Source organism: Mixophyes fleayi, chromosome 8 (assembly GCF_038048845.1).
Source record: "Mixophyes fleayi isolate aMixFle1 chromosome 8, aMixFle1.hap1, whole genome shotgun sequence".
In the NCBI taxonomy this organism is placed as follows: Eukaryota; Metazoa; Chordata; class Amphibia; order Anura; family Limnodynastidae; genus Mixophyes; species Mixophyes fleayi.
Genome location: NC_134409.1, coordinates 132731045 through 132750439, shown reverse-complemented (window position 1 = coordinate 132750439; position 19395 = coordinate 132731045). Strand labels below are relative to the sequence as shown.

Genomic DNA, 19395 nt, shown 5'->3' with positions numbered 1-19395 from the left:
CATGCTGCCTGTGCTCCCCCTTCACACCCTGCCATGCTGCCTGTGCTCCCCCATCACACTCTGCCATGCTGCCTGTGCTCCCCCATCGCACTCTGCCATGCTGCCTGTGCTCCCCTTCACACTCTGCCATGCTGCCTGTGCTCCCCTTCACACTCTGCCATGCTGCCTGTGCTCCCCCATCGCACTCTGCCATGCTGCCTGTGCTCCCCCTTCACACTCTGCCATGCTGCCTGTGCTCCCCCTTCACACTCTGCCATGCTGCCTGTGCTCCCCCATCACACTCGGCCATGCTGCCTGTGCTCCCCCATCACACTCTGCCATGCTGCCTGTGCTCCCCATCACACTCTGCCATGCTGCCTGTGCTCCCCCTTCACACTCTGCCATGCTGCCTGTGCTCCCCCTTCACACTCGGCCATGCTGCCTGTGCTCCCCATCCCACTCTGCCATGCTGCCTGTGCTCCCCCTTCACACTCTGCCATGCTGCCTGTGCTCCCCTTCACACTCTGCCATGCTGCCTGTGCTCCCCTTCACACCCTGCCATGCTGCCTGTGCTCCCCCATCGCACTCTGCCATGCTGCCTGTGCTCCCCCATCGCACTCTGCCATGCTGCCTGTGCTCCCCCTTCACACTCTGCCATGCTGCCTGTGCTCCCCCATCACACTCGGCCATGCTGCCTGTGCTCCCCCATCACACTCGGCCATGCTGCCTGTGCTCCCCCATCACACTCTGCCATGCTGCCTGTGCTCCCCATCACACTCTGCCATGCTGCCTGTGCTCCCCCTTCACACTCTGCCATGCTGCCTGTGCTCCCCCTTCACACTCGGCCATGCTGCCTGTGCTCCCCATCACACTCTGCCATGCTGCCTGTGCTCCCCCTTCACACTCTGCCATGCTGCCTGTGCTCCCCCATCGCACTCTGCCATGCTGCCTGTGCTCCCCCTTCACACCCTGCCATGCTGCCTGTGCTCCCCCATCACACTCTGCCATGCTGCCTGTGCTCCCCCATCGCACTCTGCCATGCTGCCTGTGCTCCCCTTCACACTCTGCCATGCTGCCTGTGCTCCCCTTCACACTCTGCCATGCTGCCTGTGCTCCCCCATCGCACTCTGCCATGCTGCCTGTGCTCCCCATCGCACTCTGCCATGCTGCCTGTGCTCCCCTTCACACTCTGCCATGCTGCCTGTGCTCCCCTTCACACCCTGCCATGCTGCCTGTGCTCCCCCTTCACACTCTGCCATGCTGCCTGTGCTCCCCCATCACACTCGGCCATGCTGCCTGTGCTCCCCCATCACACTCTGCCATGCTGCCTGTGCTCCCCATCACACTCTGCCATGCTGCCTGTGCTCCCCCTTCACACTCTGCCATGCTGCCTGTGCTCCCCCTTCACACTCGGCCATGCTGCCTGTGCTCCCCATCACACTCTGCCATGCTGCCTGTGCTCCCCCTTCACACTCTGCCATGCTGCCTGTGCTCCCCCATCGCACTCTGCCATGCTGCCTGTGCTCCCCCTTCACACCCTGCCATGCTGCCTGTGCTCCCCCATCACACTCTGCCATGCTGCCTGTGCTCCCCCATCGCACTCTGCCATGCTGCCTGTGCTCCCCTTCACACTCTGCCATGCTGCCTGTGCTCCCCTTCACACTCTGCCATGCTGCCTGTGCTCCCCCATCGCACTCTGCCATGCTGCCTGTGCTCCCCCTTCACACTCTGCCATGCTGCCTGTGCTCCCCCATCACACTCTGCCATGCTGCCTGTGCTCCCCCATCGCACTCTGCCATGCTGCCTGTGCTCCCCCATCGCACTCTGCCATGCTGCCTGTGCTCCCCCTTCACACTCTGCCATGCTGTCTGTGCTCCCCCATCGCACTCTGCCATGCTGCCTGTGCTCCCCCATCGCACTCTGCCATGCTGCCTGTGTTCCCGCTTCACACTCTGCCATGCTGCCTGTGTTCCCGCTTCACACTCTGCCATGCTGCCTGTGTTCCCGCTTCACACTCTGCCATGCTGTCTGTGCTTCCCCATCACACTCTGCCATGCTGCCTGTGCTTCCCCATCACACTCGGCCATGCTGCCTGTGCTTCCCCATCACACTCGGCCATGCTGCCTTTGCTCCCCGTTGCTTCCATTCCTTCACTTACTTTTTCTATTGGCTTCTTTCTTATCTTTTCTTCTTGCTTGCCAACTCCTCTCTGCGCCGCTCCTGCAGACGGAGCGCCGCAGCCGCGAATAGGTGAGGTTTTTTTTGCTTTTTTTTTTTAAGGCCCCTGCTCCCCCCACCAACAAAGATGGTGGACTCAGTCTGTAGCCACCGGTTCGCCGAACTGGTGAGAACCGTCTGACTCCCACCACTGGATTACCCTACATCTCTGTGCCGAAGCCCCTTTCTCTCCGTCAATCAAGAGGTACACTAATCATGCTGGGATGTTGCCTCGCCACCACATAATTTCACTGATGCTACCAAACTCTTCTAGATGGGCTGTAATCTTATTTCCTTAATAAAAACAAAAGTTCTCCAGCACAGACATCTACGATGTGGGTTCAATATACAGCGTTCTTGCAGCATATATATTATGTATATATGATCTATAAAAACTACAGTTGCATCCTGTAATCATAAATAAAAGAAATATGGATATGGAACTCAGTGCAGACAGAGTTAATTTGTTTTATACAAGGCATAGAAGTCTAGTCAAGACGCACAGTGTACGAGGGCTGAGATCCAGCCAGCTGCAAGGCATCGAAGCCCCTGTCCCAGGCAGACTGTCTGTATCCGCACAGGCCAGAAAACCCATTAGGCTTAATTCTCTTAATTAAGTACATGCATTGCATACAAGGTGCACCTTTGCTCCCAGTTCATTGGATGTAAATACATTCTAAACTAATTACAGAACAACATAACGTACACAGCCTTGAGCAAGCCAAATCCTGTCTTCTCGGAGCCATAAATAAAATGCCTAACTCCCAGGTGTTGTTAAAACCATTTTCTGAATGAAAAATGACTGTAAACAGACAGACTCTCGGTGACAGGAGCTCAGGAAGATCCCAATATGATATATACAATGTAATGTCTCAGGATCGTAATGCTCAGTTATAAGAGGTTCACTTTCCCTGCAGCAGATTCCACAAATTCCAACATGGCCTCTAAACCTCCATTAAACGCAGGTTTCCACTGGATTCAAGGTAAACCAAAAAGTTTACCGATTACAATAAGCTGAATGGAAAAGTCAACATGCTTAAAGAGGTTCTTTGAATACCCTAAAAAATATTTATTTTTTTCTTTAAAAAAAACAAAAAAAACCCACCTGTTCACCTGAGTGCAAGTTCAGTGGGTCCGGCAAATAGTATGCGAATGAAGCCGTTTAATGTGATAATGGGCCTGACCAACATGCTAATTGCGGCCACAGATGTTCCTTTACTAGAATAGATCAGTTGGCTGAAAAGGGAGCGACAGAGTGCTTGATGCCCCACACGAAATGAGGGAAAGGAAGATAAAAAAAAAATTCAGGAACAGAAGTAAAAATGAATAAACTGTACGAAAGAAAAGAGGGACAGTAACAGAGGTAATAGGCCTTCAAAACTAATCAGAATTCAAAATAACACTCTTAGCTGTTTTGTAAGTGAAAATGATTCAATAGTAAAAACGCAAGTTTGTTCTCTCTTCCAAATCAATTAACATATTTTTCACACTTTTTCAATCATTCTTGTAGAAAAATAATAATTGGTGCCAAAAAATAATAAAAAAAATCAATATACAGAAATATAGGTTGACACATAAGTTATTGTGCATGCATTAGTGATACATTTCTTAAAAACAGTGTGTACCTCAGAATATAGTGAAAAGATTTACCATCATTTTATCACCATGGCAATAAATATATTCATAACAGTTTTGTATTGCTCTGGAGCCCCTTGTTAAGCTGTATTGAGCATGCATGGAACTAGGATCTTGGTTTGAACTTTCCGTTCCAATGTTTCGATGAAAAAATAAATACAAAAATCCCGAAACAAACAAATCTTTAATATATAAAAATAAGGCATATTATAACTTCTATTTTATAGATATCTACCCTTTCCCCCTACTTGATATTAAATATTAGGAAATAACCCTATTAATTTTCAAAAGTTACAGGCCGACTTGTTTATTGCAGTAATAACTAATTTTGTCATCTTCTGCTAACGTCACACTGAGATGGCGTTAATAGAATATGTATCACAGCCGTACAGGTACTGCCACCAAACTTGATAAATAGGTTCCCCTATACAAGGGCAAAACTTACTACCGGATGTGTTATTACCAGCGATAACAACGTAACTCCCATTTCCGCCGATAAAGGGGTTTTTCACTCTTCGATACACAGAGCCCTTTATTTTAAATGCAGAAAATGTATTTTAATATTTTGGTATTTAGTATAACAATTAAACTCAACTCATTCCACATTTTGCGTCGATAACCGCTTCAGCGGTAAGTTTTGCCCGCTTTCAACTGGGAGAACCTATATGTCTTGTACTACCGTGATACCTGTTGTGTCAATGCCGTCTCAGAAGCTGGGGAAAAAAATAATTAATGCAAATGATAAACTATTATCAATTGTGTTTGCCAGCTTGAAACTTTTTTTAAATGATTGGGGATATTACCCAGCCCTTAGAATAAATATCCTAGTTTCTTTGGGGTAGAGGAGTGAAGGAAGGTTTAGAAAAAAAAAAAAATTAAAGGTTTTACGTTTTATCATTCTAATAGTGGATGCTTCCAGTTCTACGCATGGGTCAGGCCCCCAAGCATGTTTAGTAGAGATGAATGAGGGTCATCATCATCATCATTTATTTATATAGCGCCAGCAAATTCCGTAGCACTTTACAATTAGGAACAAACATTAATAAAACAATACCGGGTAATACATACAGACAGAGAGGTAAGAGAACCCTGCTCGCAAGCTTACAATCTATGGGTCTCCATAGTGATAAGTATTCCTTATCGATCTGTATATTTTTTCGTGATAGAGTAATGGTAATTAGCAGCTAAATATTGCTGCAATAACCATGATAAGTAACGCCATAAATCTGTTACATGGTCCGTTAAATAGTTGTTATAATAAACTGCAATATATATTTAATTTTCATGAATAAATTAGCTGTCTTTAAATAAAACTCTGATGTGTTGAGTGATCCTTGTTAAAATAAACCCCAAATATTGTAATTTCTTAATAAATACGCTGGCTTAAAAAAAACCACATTTTTTTTGCAGGCATTTTGAGAACTTTTGTATAATACCTGCCAATATTTTTTTAAACAATAGATCTTACACATGATAGCAGCATTTAATCGAATTGCGCAAGAAATGTTGTAAAAATTCCAATATTTTAGCAGCACATTCCTGCAATCAGTCAAACTAAAAATTATGGTGCTTTTTTGCTAAAAAAAATAAAATAATCCCCAACAAATTAATTTGTAAAACAGTTTGGACAATTATAGTATTATCTTTTTAAAATCTCTGTTAAAAATTACATTTCCTTTAAAGCTTCATTTTCTGTTTTCGGTCAGCAGACTAATCGTGGCTTTTTGTGCATCTCATTTCTAAAAGGTTTTTTTTACAAATTTAATAAACAAAGCTACAAAGTTAAAACAAACTTAAAACATAGAAGTCACTCAAAAAAAATAAAAAAATATATTGGCGAACATTTACCGGCTGTCAGTTTTTAAGAGGTCTTTTTGAAAAAAAAACACATTTGAGAATTTCACATTAAACAAAAAAATATTTTTATTTTTTTTCTTATATAACCACAGCTTTTGTAGATTCAGTCTTTTTTTGCCTCATACGAGGTAGATCAAGTAAAATTAATCGGTAGAATATTCCAAATGTACAATATATACTTGGATAGGTGATTGTTCCCCAGAAATGTGCTTTCTTAATGGTTCAAAGAAGATACATTGCCAAGTGCCAAAGTAAATACTTCTTGAAGAGCCATTTACAAATTTTACTCTCCGAACGATAACATTCATTTCTGTTTTTCATTTCTTGTTTGTGGATTGCCACTATATAAAAGTCTCATAGCTACAGCTTTGTCTATTTTTACGCTTTTTTTTTGTAAATTTTCATATTGACAGAAATCCCATTTTGTGGCAACAGCTTGTATTGTTTTTGTTTTTCAACTTGGTGTAACTTTGTAGAGACACCAGAAAATATTATAGTCTATAAGGAAACCGGGAGAGAACTTGTTTTTTTCATTAATAATACTGCCTTATGCTGGGATAAAATCACAACTAACGTTACGAATCTTACAATATTACAGAGTGATGATGCTGGAGTAGAGAGGAATTTATACAAGTGAGTGGGATATTCCCTGGAATTCATCATATCCTGGGTGGTAAATGTTCCGAGACTTATTTTTACTATAAAAGACAAGTTTATATTTTGCAATAAATATAACTGCAATATCTTCCCCCGGGATGCAGAGTTCATAGCCTTTCCATAACTCTCTGCAGCCTAATTCCCGGGTAGCTGTGGAAACGGGGGTGTTTCAAAGCCAACAAGTCATGGGCAGGAGATTAATGCCTTTATGCAAGTTTTGGGACAAAACATCAACTTGTACATAAGATGTTTACTTTTCTCATTTCTTCCGGATGTGCGTTGAAATTGTTTACCTCTAAACAGTTAAATTCCAAACCGGGACATCTGAGGTCTGATGAATGCACCAAAAACTGTAGAAAAATCAAACGCCAACTCTTATTATACAGGAGAAGAATTGTGAGGGGATTACACGTCATGCAAGTGTTTTAGTAAGAAAATCATCAATGTCTATTTTGGGAGACTAGTGACTTATTTAGGAAAGTCTGCCCGAGGCCAGGCTTATTTGAAGTAGCCACAAGCCACGGGTAAGGCAATAGCAAAAAAAAGTATTAGAATTAGCATATTCAGCAGTATATATATATATATATATATATATATATATATATACATATATACATATATATACACATATATACATATACACACATATACACACACGCACACATAACGTGATAATATTAACACTATCTCATAAACGAAATGCACAGTCTTCACTTATGTACTTATTAAATACAAAACTCAAAGTTGTGTGGCTTTAAATGTTCTAGTGTTGCCCTCACTGCACATTTGTATTTGACTATGTATATGTGTGTGTATAATATATACACACTGTGGGGCTCAGTGGTTAGCACTTCTGCCTCACAGCACTGGGGTCATGAGTTCAATTCCTGACCATGGGCTGATCTGTGTGGAGTTTGTATGTTCTCCCCGTGTTTGCGTGGGTTTCCTCCGGGTGCTCTGGTTTCCTCCCACACTCCAAAAACATACTAGTAGGCTAATTGGCTACTATCAAAGTCGACCCTAGTCTCTCTGTCTGTGTGTGTATGTTAGGGAATTTAGACTGTAAGCTCCCACAGGGCAGGGACTGATGCGAGTCTCTGTACAGCGCTGTGGAATCAGTGGTGCTATATAAATAAATGGTGATATATATATATATATATCCCCCGAATTGAGGTTGTACATTTTCCGGTAAACAATAATAATATTATTTTGATGACAAGACCTATGGTACATTCTCACTAAATCCTCGCCATGGGCCACCGTTCAACTCAATAAACTGTCCTGCGTCTGTAAATGCCTCATCTTATTGCAGACATCAATGAACCTGCCGACTTGTTGGGATCCTGCGGCTGTCCCACTTCAACTGGGACAGCTGGAAGCAATGTATAGCATTTCATTGTATTGTACATTATTTTATGGTTTCAGATATTTTTTTACTGTGGCACCTTTATAAATTACTATGTATATAGAGGAAGCTGTAGTGTCCGTGCGTCTACTTCAAAGGACTGTCCTTGTACCGAAGTGTGCACAGTAGAATTACACTAAATATAGCATATTGCAAGGAAAACCCATCCAGTGGCCCGAACAAGTCTTCTAAGAGTCTCCTCCGATCGTTACTGCTGCAACCTTTCAATACCTCCCCAATATCCCAAAAGTGGGGGTTACCAGTGTGTGTGGGCAGCCTGTAACTCTCATTATTGTGGATCTTCTGACCTGTTAGAAGATCTACTGTAGTTAAACCGCACATTAATTTCAGCTATTGACCAAGTAGTTCTATATTCAACATATAATTCTCTGGAATCTTATTTTGGTTTGGACCACAGATCAACAAAGTTCAAACTGAAGGAGGACTTTTCCCAAAAGTGTACTTGGCCCCCTAACCTGGGACAAACTACTTGGATGTATGAGCTGTATAGCAGTACAAATTTGAATAGCCCCTTCCCTTCTTACTCATTAACCTAGAAAGACAGTTTATGATAGTCCTAGTAGGAGCAACAGTCCCAGTAATCATAGTCCTAGTAGGAGCAACAGTCACAGTAATCATAGTCCTAGTAGGAGCAACAGTCACAGTAAGCATAGTCCTAGTAGGAGCAACAGTCGCAGTAATCATAGTCCTAGTAGGAGCAATAGTCACAGTAATCATAGTCCTAGTAGGAGCAACAGTCACAGTAAGCATAGTCCTAGTAGGAGCAACAGTCACAGTAAGCATAGTCCTAGTAGGAGCAACAGTCACAGTAAGCATAGTCCTAGTAGGAGCAACAGTCACAGTAAGCATAGTCCTAGTAGGAGCAACAGTCACAGTAAGCATAGTCCTAGTAGGAGCAACAGTCACAGTAAGCATAGTCCTAGTAGGAGCAACAGCCACAGTAATCATAGTCCTAGTAGGAGCAACAGTCGCAGTAATCATAGTCATAGTAGGAGCAACAGCCACAGTAAGGATAGTACTAGTAGGAGCAACAGTCACAGTAATCATAGTCCTAGTAGGAGCAACAGCCACAGTAAGGATAGTACTAGTAGGAGCAACAGCCACAGTAATCATAGTCCTAGTAGGAGCAACAGTCACAGTAAGCATAGTCCTAGTAGGAGCAACAGTCACAGTAAGCATAGTCCTAGTAGGAGCAACAGTCACAGTAATCATAGTCCTAGTAGGAGCAACAGTCGCAGTAATCATAGTCATAGTAGGAGCAACAGTCACAGTAATCATAGTCCTAGTAGGAGCAACAGTCGCAGTAATCATAGTCCTAGTAGGAGCAACAGTCGCAGTAATCATAGTCCTAGTAGGAGCAACAGTCGCAGTAATCATAGTCCTAGTAGGACCAACAGTCGCAGTAATCATAGTCCTAGTAGGAGCAACAGTCGCAGTTAGCATAGTCCTAGTAGGAGCAACAGTCACAGTAATCATAGTCCTAGTAGGAGCAACAGTCACAGTAATCATAGTCCTAGTAGGAGCAACAGTCGCAGTTAGCATAGTCCTAGTAGGAGCAACAGTCGCAGTAAGCATAGTCCTAGTGGGAGCAACAGTCACAGTAAGCATAGTCCTAGTAGGAGCAACAGTCACAGTAATCATAGTCCTAGTAGGAGCAACAGTCGCAGTAATCATAGTCCTAGTAGGAGCAACAGTCGCAGTAATCATAGTCCTAGTAGGAGCAACAGTCGCAGTTAGCATAGTCCTCGTAGGAGCAACAGCCACAGTAAGTATAGTCCTAGTAGGAGCAACAGCCACGGTATACATAGTCCTAGTAGGAGCAAAAGTCGCAGTAAGCATAGTCCTAGTAGGAGCAACAGCCACAGTAAGCATAGTCCTAGTAGGAGCAACAGCCACAGTAAGTATAGTCCTAGTAGGAGCAACAGTCGCAGTAAGTATAGTCCTAGTAGGAGCAACAGGAACAGTAAGCATAGTCCGAGTAGGAGCAACAGCCACAGTAATCAAAGTCTGAGTAGGAGCAACAGCCACAGTAAGCATAGTCTTAGTAGGAGCAACAGCCACAGTAAGCATAGTCCTAGTAGGAGCAAAGTAATCATAGTCCTAGTGGGAGCAACAGTCACAGTCAGCATAGTCCTAGTAGGAGCAACAGCCACAGTAATCAGTCATAGTAGGAGCAACAGCCACGGTATACATAGTCCTAGTCGGAGCAACAGCCACAGTAAGCATAGTCCTAGTAGGAGCAAAGTAATCATAGTCCTAGTGGGAGCAACAGTCACAGTCAGCATAGTCCTAGTAGGAGCAACAGCCACAGTAATCAGTCATAGTAGGAGCAACAGCCACGGTATACATATTCCTAGTAGGAGCAACAGCCACAGTAAGCATAGTCCTAGTAGGAGCAACAGCCACAGTAAGCATAGTCCTAGTAGGAGCAACAACCACAGTACGCATAGTACTAGTAGGAGCAACAGCCACACTAAGCATAGTCCTAGTAGGAGCAACAGTCACAGTAATCATAGTCCTAGTAGGAGCAACAGCCACAGTAAGCATAGTCCTAGTAGGAGCAACAGTCACAGTAATCATAGCCCTAGTGGGAGCAACAGCCACAGTGATCATAGTCATAGTGGGAGCAACAGCCACAGTAATCATAGTCCTAGTGGGAGCAACAGTCACAGTAATCATAGTCATAGTAGGAGCAACAGCTACAGTTTCCACCTACACCAAATGCAGCACTGTACACTAGATAAGAGTAAGCAAATAGCGTTACAACAACAGGACACAAAGACCGCAGTTATCTCTCCTTTCCCTTATACCGTTTCTTTCTCAGAAAACCCATTACCACAATTTCAGTATCCTCTTCTCCTTGATGTCTCCCTGCTCTGCATCCAATCCTACATTTGTCAGCGGAAAGATTCAAACACAAAATCCAACAAATAACTTTCAAAAAATAAAAAAAAATATTAACAAAAACACACACAAAAAAAACAACTACCAGAATATACACAATAAAACCGCCCAGTTAATTGTTAATCTTTCCCGAGGTTTAATAAGTCTTTTGTTCCCTGTTCTGTTTGTTCCAAGAAAAGTGTTTTGATATATTATGTATTTACTTTTAGTAATTAATTTAAAACGGCATTCATATGAAAATGTTGACAGATAAAACAACAAGCGCCCGCAACTTTTAATTAGACATTGAGTGACAGCATTGTATAAACCTAAAAAATATTGTCTGAAGGATTTCCTATTTAGTCGTCCGACTTTGGCTCATTCAGCGGATTAAAGCTCGCTACGTACCGCGCGCTGATTTTTCTTTATGAGAAATTAAAAGATTACAAACAATAACCAGTGAATCATTGCATGCACCAACTAAAAATGAATGGTAATTAGGCAAAGAATGATTAGGGGTAGATAATTCTAAAGCAATTAAATTATTTGTTTGGGAAGGTACTTGTGGAGTTGTGGGTGGCATTGTTGTTATCAGATCTCTCGGAAAAGATTATTAAAATCCTACTTTTTATGCACATAAACAGACTGGAGTTTAACACTTTTGTCGCTGCCCCAAAAAATAAAAAAAATAATTGAATGCAGATCTTGCTTAGATCAACAGCACCGTTTCGGCTGATTGTATGATAGTCAACCTGTTGCTTGACAGCTCTTGTGGAATCACAAGTACCAGCATATCCTGCCAGAGTACCCTCTGTAATTATGTTTAATTTGTACATTTTTGTGATGACGCTTCTTGCTTTATACCCAAAATGTAGCAAAATAATAGAGTTTTTAATAAATACTCTTAAACATTCCATTTGTATAGGTTTTAATCAAACATTTTTTCTTCAATATTTTCAGTGTGTTGGGAGCTAATAAAATGTCCCAGGGAGGGCAACAGCAACAGGGGGACATTCTGATAAAGTAAAGACAGTTACTCTTCGAGTTTCCTATAAATCCAGGTCTTAGAGCACAGACAAAGCCCTTTAGGTGTACAGCACAGCTGTCCCTATCACGGACGAAACAGTTCCAAACCGAGGATCTAGGGGTTTGGGTGGTCCAGGGTGGCGTTTGGGCTGACTACTTGGGCTTACTTTATACCGACTTAGCATGTTTTAGCATTCTTTCATCATCTCCCGTCTTGACTACTGCAAACTACTGCTATCTGGCATTCCCGACACCCATATATCCACAGTTCAATCCATCCTAAATCCTGCCCTGCCGCAAGACTGATCTTCCTTTCTCACCGTTCCACATCTGCTGCACCACAAAGCAAATCCCTACACTGACCCATGTGACCTCCAGAATCAAATTCAGATTACTCACCCTTACATACAAAGCCCTCAACAACACCACCCCTGCATACATCTCAAATCTCATATCAAAATACTGTCCCTCCCACCCTCTTAGATCTACTTCTGACCTGCGCCTTGTCTCGTTCATGGTAACCACCTCTCACTCCAACCTACAAGACTTCTCCCGTGCTGCTCCCCACTTATGGAATTCCCTACCACACTCAGTCAGACTTTCCCACAGCCTTCAAATCTTTAAACTTTCTCTAGAAACCCATCTCTTTTTTAAACCTTACCTTATCCCTGATAACACTATTCACACTAATACACCCTCACAACTGTCCCAATCTCCACTCTGACCCACACTTGCTCCTCTTGTTTCAGCTGTGCCCTCTTCCACTTAGAATGGAAGCTCTCTAATGAGCAAGGTCATCCCTACCCTTTGTTTTCATGTCTGTATTTATTTTGTCTGCCTTGTATGTCCTTTTTTTATGTATGTCCTGTTTTCCCTACTGTACGACGCTGCGAAACACTGTGGCGCCTTACAAATCTATGATAATAAGAATTATCTCCAACTCTACTGCCCCTTATATCTCTAACCTCCTCTCCATTCACACTCCTGCCCACTCCCTGCGCTCGGCCAACGACCGCCGCCTCTCCTCCACTCTTATCACCTCTTCCCACTCCAGAATCCAAGACTTTTCCCGTGCAGCCCCCCTTCTCTGGAACGACCTCCCTCCTTCCATCCGTCTCTCTCCTACTCTGTGCTCCTTCAAACGTGCACTCAAAACTCACCTCTTCCTCAAAGCCTACCAACCATCTACTTAACCCCCATCTCCTCCCTTTGCTCGTCCTCCCTTCTCTCCTCTTGCCTCAACTGGCTCCTCTTGTGCCTGGTCTGTTTACCCTCCCTTAGGATGTAAGCTCGTATGAGCAGGGCCCCCTCCCCTCCTGTCTCCATACCTGTTCTTCCGCTCCGTCTTTACTGCATATGACTAGCCGGAGTCTCTGAAGTATTGGTACTTTTTGTTCATTGGTCTGTATGGTTTCACCCTGTATAATCTACTGTTAGTACTGTGTGCGGCGCTGCGGATACCTTGTGGCGCCTAACAAATAAATGATAATAATAATGTTTAAGTGTTGGGAGGTATGCTTTTGGTGGTAATGTATTTTCCCTCCTTCAAATGCTGGTCACATGTGATATCTGTGCTAATATGAGGCTACTGGCCCAATACCACATCATGTATAGTCCCAAAATGCCCCCCTCACCCATCCCGATAATGATCCGATGGAACTCAATCAGATCTCTATCCGAGCGAGTTAACTTCATCAACAGTTACATTCCGGCACAAAACACTTTAACAAGGGGTCATGTGACACAAGTTACGGAGCTATTCTCAAATATGAAACGTCAGTACTCACCAAATACAAGTATATATTACACAGGATATTTTACATAATTGTGTCTAGATAAACACATACATACAAATTTACATTCATTTTTTTTCAACCCAATGAGCTATTTCAGCTGGAGCTAATTTTTCTTCCAGAAGATTTTTCACTTTGGGTTGTCAAGAATCAGGAGGTTTCTTATTAGCATAAACAAAACCAAAAACTCTGGAATTTGCACCAATAGACTCTGTGCAAATTAACAGGGTTTTGGCATCTGGAGAGAAAAAAAAGGAGATGAGGAAATTATAACGAGAACAACTTGAAGAAAGGAACAGGAAAATGAAAGAAAAATTAGCACCGTTTTTACAAGCAATGTTCTGCAAGTTACTCCCCTTGTCTACACACAATGGGGGTAGCTAAATTAATTAGTGACATTACAAAGTTTCTCCCATCTAACTGATGCACATAATACAAAATGTTAATGTTGGATAATGCCAAGCAAGAAATGTTTCCATTCATTCATGATAATTTGGTCACTAGGGGTCAGCGTTCCATTAGTCATTATAAATGACATTATATTTTTACACATGGCAACAGACTTTCACATATATATTCTTGGAAATATGCTGAGAAATAAGGATCCCCTTGCAGGATAACTCACACAACTATGTGCTACTCAACATTAAGGAGAGAATTCTATTGACACCATGGACTAGATTTACTAAGCTGCGGGTTTGAAAAAGTGGGGCTGTTGCCTATAGCAACCAGATTCTAGCTTTCATTTATTTAGTACCTTCTACAAAATGACAGCTAGAATCTGATTGGCTGCTATAGGCAACATCTCCACTTTTTCAAAACCGCAGTTTAGTAAATATACCCCCAAGTTTTTTTTCTCGCCGGGTTAAAAAAAATAAAAAATTATTAAAAAATACCCGCGCGGTTTTGACCCGCTGGCACGACCGTTTTTAGCACCACCTCGTTAAAAATCGTGCAATTCAATTATAAAACAGGTAAGCCAGCCCCTGCGCCTTAATCATTGGTGCTTGCCAATTTTTGGGCAAGTGAAGGGGAGGGTTTAACGCGGTCATCTATAATAAAAAAAAAATGCACTGGAATACATTTGTATTGCATTACACAACCTTTTATATTTTATAATATCTACATACAGTACTTTTTTTTTTATTATACAATCAACTATACCATGACAAAACACATTAGTACATACATATTAGTACATATAACATACATAAATATTAGTGATTAGTGTGTATTATTTTTATGATTTTTTTTTTTACATGCTTTTTGCAAGAGTAAATCACTTCATGTTATACATTACTGATGAACATAATTTATCTTTTTTATTGCATATAGTGTTCTTATGTTTTTAATTTTTTGCACAGCCATCAGAGGTGCGAGACAAAACTGGAGATTTGACAGTTTACCGCGCCGCATTAAAAAACAATTGAATAGATTTTAACGCCACCCGCCCTATACTTTCAATGGATTTTCTACTTGTCCACGATAGGACCATTTGTGCAAACGATGCGTTAACAATTTAATTGAATATCGGGTAAAGTTAACCTGCTTTAAAATTAGTGAACACCGCGTTAAAATGACTTAACGAGGTGTAAAAACAAAAACATGGTCAACTGAATTCCCCCCTTTATAGAAGAATATACTGAATATTATCATTTATGAATGTGTTCCTTTAAAACGAATAACTCCACCGAAAACTAAAAATTCAATGATGTGTGTAGATGGAGTTAGATTAAACATGTAAGTATACTTATTGTGCAGGTGTCATTCACTGGAACCACTGCTGCTATGACCACTGTCCCACGTCAAACTCCTCTCTACAATTATTACATAAAGTCTATGTGGGAAGGGCATCAAATCTTGCCAGTCTATTTGAAACTGGCTGAGGGGTAAGCACAGAGAGAAGTAGTGGGTGAGTTTGTTACAATCATGGAGGGGGGGGGGGCATCAGATCCAGCAAATGCACCTGCAACATAAGAACATAAGAATGCTTTTATATTTCCATTTTAACTACTTCATCTCAACCCAATGTAGGTTATAAACATACACTATTCTTCTATTTTTTTTTTACAAACGCTATGAGTACAGGATATATAGTAGAAGGAAAAAAAAAAAAGAGAATTATAATGTTTATGTGTAACCCAACTTAAGATTCTGCATCTTTTTCATTTTTCTCAGGGCTAAACCAATTGGTAGCCAATCAGATCATTAGAATATTAACAGGACTAGACCAACCTATAGCCAGATCATTAGAATGTTCTCAGACTAGACCAGCTTATAGTCAGAACATTGGAATGTTCATAGGGCTAGACCTGCTTATAGCCAGATCATTAGAATGTTCGTAGGGCTAGACCAGCTTATAGCCAATAAGATAATTAGAATGTTCACACGGCTAGAGCAGCCCATCGTCAATCAGATCATTAGAATGTTCACAGGGCTGGACCAGCCTATAGCCAGATCATTAGAATGTTCACAGGGCTAGACCAGCTTATAGCCAATCAGATCATTAGAATGTTCACAGGGCTGGACCAGCCTATAGCCAGATCATTAGAATGTTCACAAGGCTAGACCAGCTTATAGCCAATCAGATCATTAGAATGTTCACAGGGCTAGACCAGCTTATAGCCAATCAGATCATTAAAATGTTCACAGGACTAGACAATTCTGAAGTCCAAAATATTCACAATATATATGGGTATACTCCATAAATGTTTATAAGTGTGTGTTACAGAGTGACAGCGAGACCACAGCACATAGCTCAATGATGGCCCTCATAGGGTTACAGAATATTATGGACATGACATCTAATCACAGATGATAACACTGAATGATGCTGATAACATTGCACCTGTGTTTTGCACCACTAATGGACAGCACCTGCCTCGCCAAGGGCAGTGTTAACGAAACATTTCGAGATAATGGACAGGAAATCCAGTGCACTACTACTGAGCAGCAATGGCCAAATTCATCTGCTCGTGTGGAGTGTATGATACAGAATTACAGAGATCTACCACGGTCAACAGAAATGTATTAAGTGAGGATCCGGTAGCACAAATGATGCAAAGGATAAAGCATAGCAAAGAATGGTTAGAAGGGATTACTTAAAAAACTCTGAAGCTTCCATGGCCACTTATTTTCTGGTTTAAAAAGTAGAGCTGTTGCCTGTAGCAACCAATCAGATTCTAGTCAACATTTATTTAGTACATTCTACAAAATGCCAGCTAGAATCTAGATTGGTTGCTATAGGCAACATCTTCACTTTTTCAAACCCGCAGCTTGATAAATTTACCCCCTGGATCCATGAGCTGATTCCACATAACTTTTTTTGAGGGCAGTGGATCGATTATCCCTATGTTTCAACGTAAACCTAAAAATGTACAGTTGTATATGCAAAAGAGCTCCTTATAGAATTCACAAATAAATATATGTAAAGCTGACCACGTGATTCTTATTTTTGTTTCTGAATGATCGCTTTGCTGCATATCCATGTTTTAACCTTATCTTAATTGTAAGTTAAAAAATAAACGATTGCATCACACACACATCGTCATTTTATTCTGATGGAGCAGAAAGACATTTGTAGAGTATAAACAATGGAAGACAGCTAAAGGATTGTTCCACTGATCACACAATCATCCTATATAAAGGGAAATTCAATTGACCGCGTTACCCCTGAGAGTAACCTGGTCTGCGCACTTTTAGAGTTATTACGATTATTTCAATGCTGATTTTTGCTCATAGCTCTGAGAGCCGCAGGGAGAATTCCACGTTAAAATTACTGTACTAACGGTAATAGTGTGCAGGCCGCGTTACTTGTGAGAGCAATGCTGTGAACTGAATCCCCCCCCCTAAAGGCTTCAGTCTGATTATATGGTTGTTTGATGGAATTGGATTTTTATTACTCAAACATGTTGATTTTTTCTTAAGTCTACTAAAGAACACCAACATTGAGGTACATTTTGATAAGCTCCACAGAACACTTTGGCTTCACCCGGTGGAGCCTTGATGATTGGCCCAGCGCACTTCAAGGTACCCGTCTACTCTCTGCTCTGGGGTAACGCCTCTACAAACTAATAGATCACCTCCATGTGCTGAGGCAGAACGATACTTAGAGGCACAGTGTGCAAGGGTCACATTACGTCAAACCTGGGTACTGGTTTTATGACGTGGCGATATCCTGACACGCTTTATAACTATGCTCGGTGTACGAATGCTGTTCTTTGCTTAAGTGCAACGTGTAGGTGCAAAATGGGTCCCATTAGATTATAAGACAGGGCCCATTCAGCTAAGAGTTGGTGCAAAATTTAATTACTTTTGCAGAGTGGAAAAGTCCGTGTTCCCCTCCGCACAAGGAACGCCTCTGATAACGTGCCCTCTCCACCTCATTACAGTAATATATCTCTGCAAAACAGAAATTTCCCCCTAAACTTATATATGTGTTGGCTCCAAGGCTGCAGAAAACACAACATCAAATATCTCAAAGTTGTATGAAGGTACAGCCACTTCTACATCTATGTTTATGAAAGTTATAAACAAATCTACATAGTGAAATGTTAATAAATGTCTCGCCTATCTCCACTCTGTGCCTAGGAGAAGCTTGTGTAGACCAGCTTCTGAGACAGGGATAATTAGCAAAGAAGTCTTTGCTGTCCCCATCGATTTATCTCATCAGGATCTAAGCGGAGCCTTTATCAGCAGGAAAAGCATCTTCTCCAGGCATGAATCTGATAGAGTAGAACTTCATAATAGTTGTAATTTTTTATCTCTGCTCTACGTCTCTCTCTGAACGCAGCACCATCTCCCTTTCAGATGGGGAATCAAGCCAGAGATTATCTAACTAAGAAAGGGGGTATCTCCTTATCTAATAGAGCAGCTTTGATATTTTCCAGGCCACACTGCCGAGCAAGTCGAGGGACAGACTGTGTGCAGCTTTAGCTGCGTGTTAATCGCTGCTTGGGGCTACACAGACTTTTCTATGGGGTCTTTCATATGGGCATTTAGGGGGGGGAAGGTGCCCAGGAAAAGCAAAATACTTTAATCACAGAACTGGACGGTATTACTGGAAGCCTTATAAAGTGAGGATTTTGTGGTTATCTATGTCTACAGGCAGATATCACAGAGATAGGACATAAAGGAGGAAGGGAAAGCCTCAAACTGCAGCTTGGTATAGGACAACTACACAGCCTCCATAGAACTATTCCAAAATGTCTTAGAGTAATTAACTTATCGAGTGCATTTAACAAGGTGCAAATACCACTGCAAACTCAGGATTCCGATAACAAAAGAAAAGCACCGAAAAAATTGCTTAAATTCTTGCAATAAAACTTGTTACCAATGTTTGAAGATTTTATTTTTTTTTCATTTATTTTGCACAAACTGTTAATTTTTTAAAATATTTTTGAGTCAAAAGAAAGTGCACTCGAGTGTCTACTCCATACTATGCTACAAACTTCTTCACTGTTCCCAATTCCACCCCCTGGGCCAACGTCTGCTCCACCGGAAATTTTACCACCTTGCTCCTTACATCCGTGGGCCTAGGCGGAGATCCAGGCGCACGCATTCAAATCTAAGAACCAAAGCTGCTTTTGTACTGCGAGGTGGATGCTTTATACGCAGTGTTACTGCAATCTGCAAGTCAGTTACTCATTAATGCTACAGAGACACAGATAACCTTTCCGTGTTGTTTTACAAGCACAGGACAGCAGACAAATGTATGTCAAGGATCTCGGGATTAATTCTCAAAATAAATTACCTTGGGAAAAGCGGTCTGAGGGTGGTGTAGAATCAGAGCTTTTACCACGCGTTTAAAGCACAGTTTAGAATCGTTCCAAATCAAAAACATTAATTTTTATGAGTTAAACAAAGAGAATGTCACATAAACATTTTACTTGTCCGAGTGTTAAATAAAACACTGACCGCTGC

General features: G+C 41.8%; 1 long non-coding RNA gene across 3 annotated transcripts in view; it reads right to left on the bottom strand.

The window, feature by feature from the left end:
• Positions 1-19395, bottom strand: part of LOC142099774 (uncharacterized) — a 119521-nt gene that overhangs the window by 79984 nt on the left and 20142 nt on the right. Inside the window, exon 2 of one of the 3 annotated variants that reach the window (XR_012678607.1) lies at positions 4427-4544. The exons of the other annotated variants lie outside the window; for them this stretch is intronic. This is a non-coding gene — a long non-coding RNA (uncharacterized LOC142099774). The remainder of the gene's footprint in view (positions 1-4426; positions 4545-19395) is intronic. 3 annotated transcript variants of the gene reach the window in all.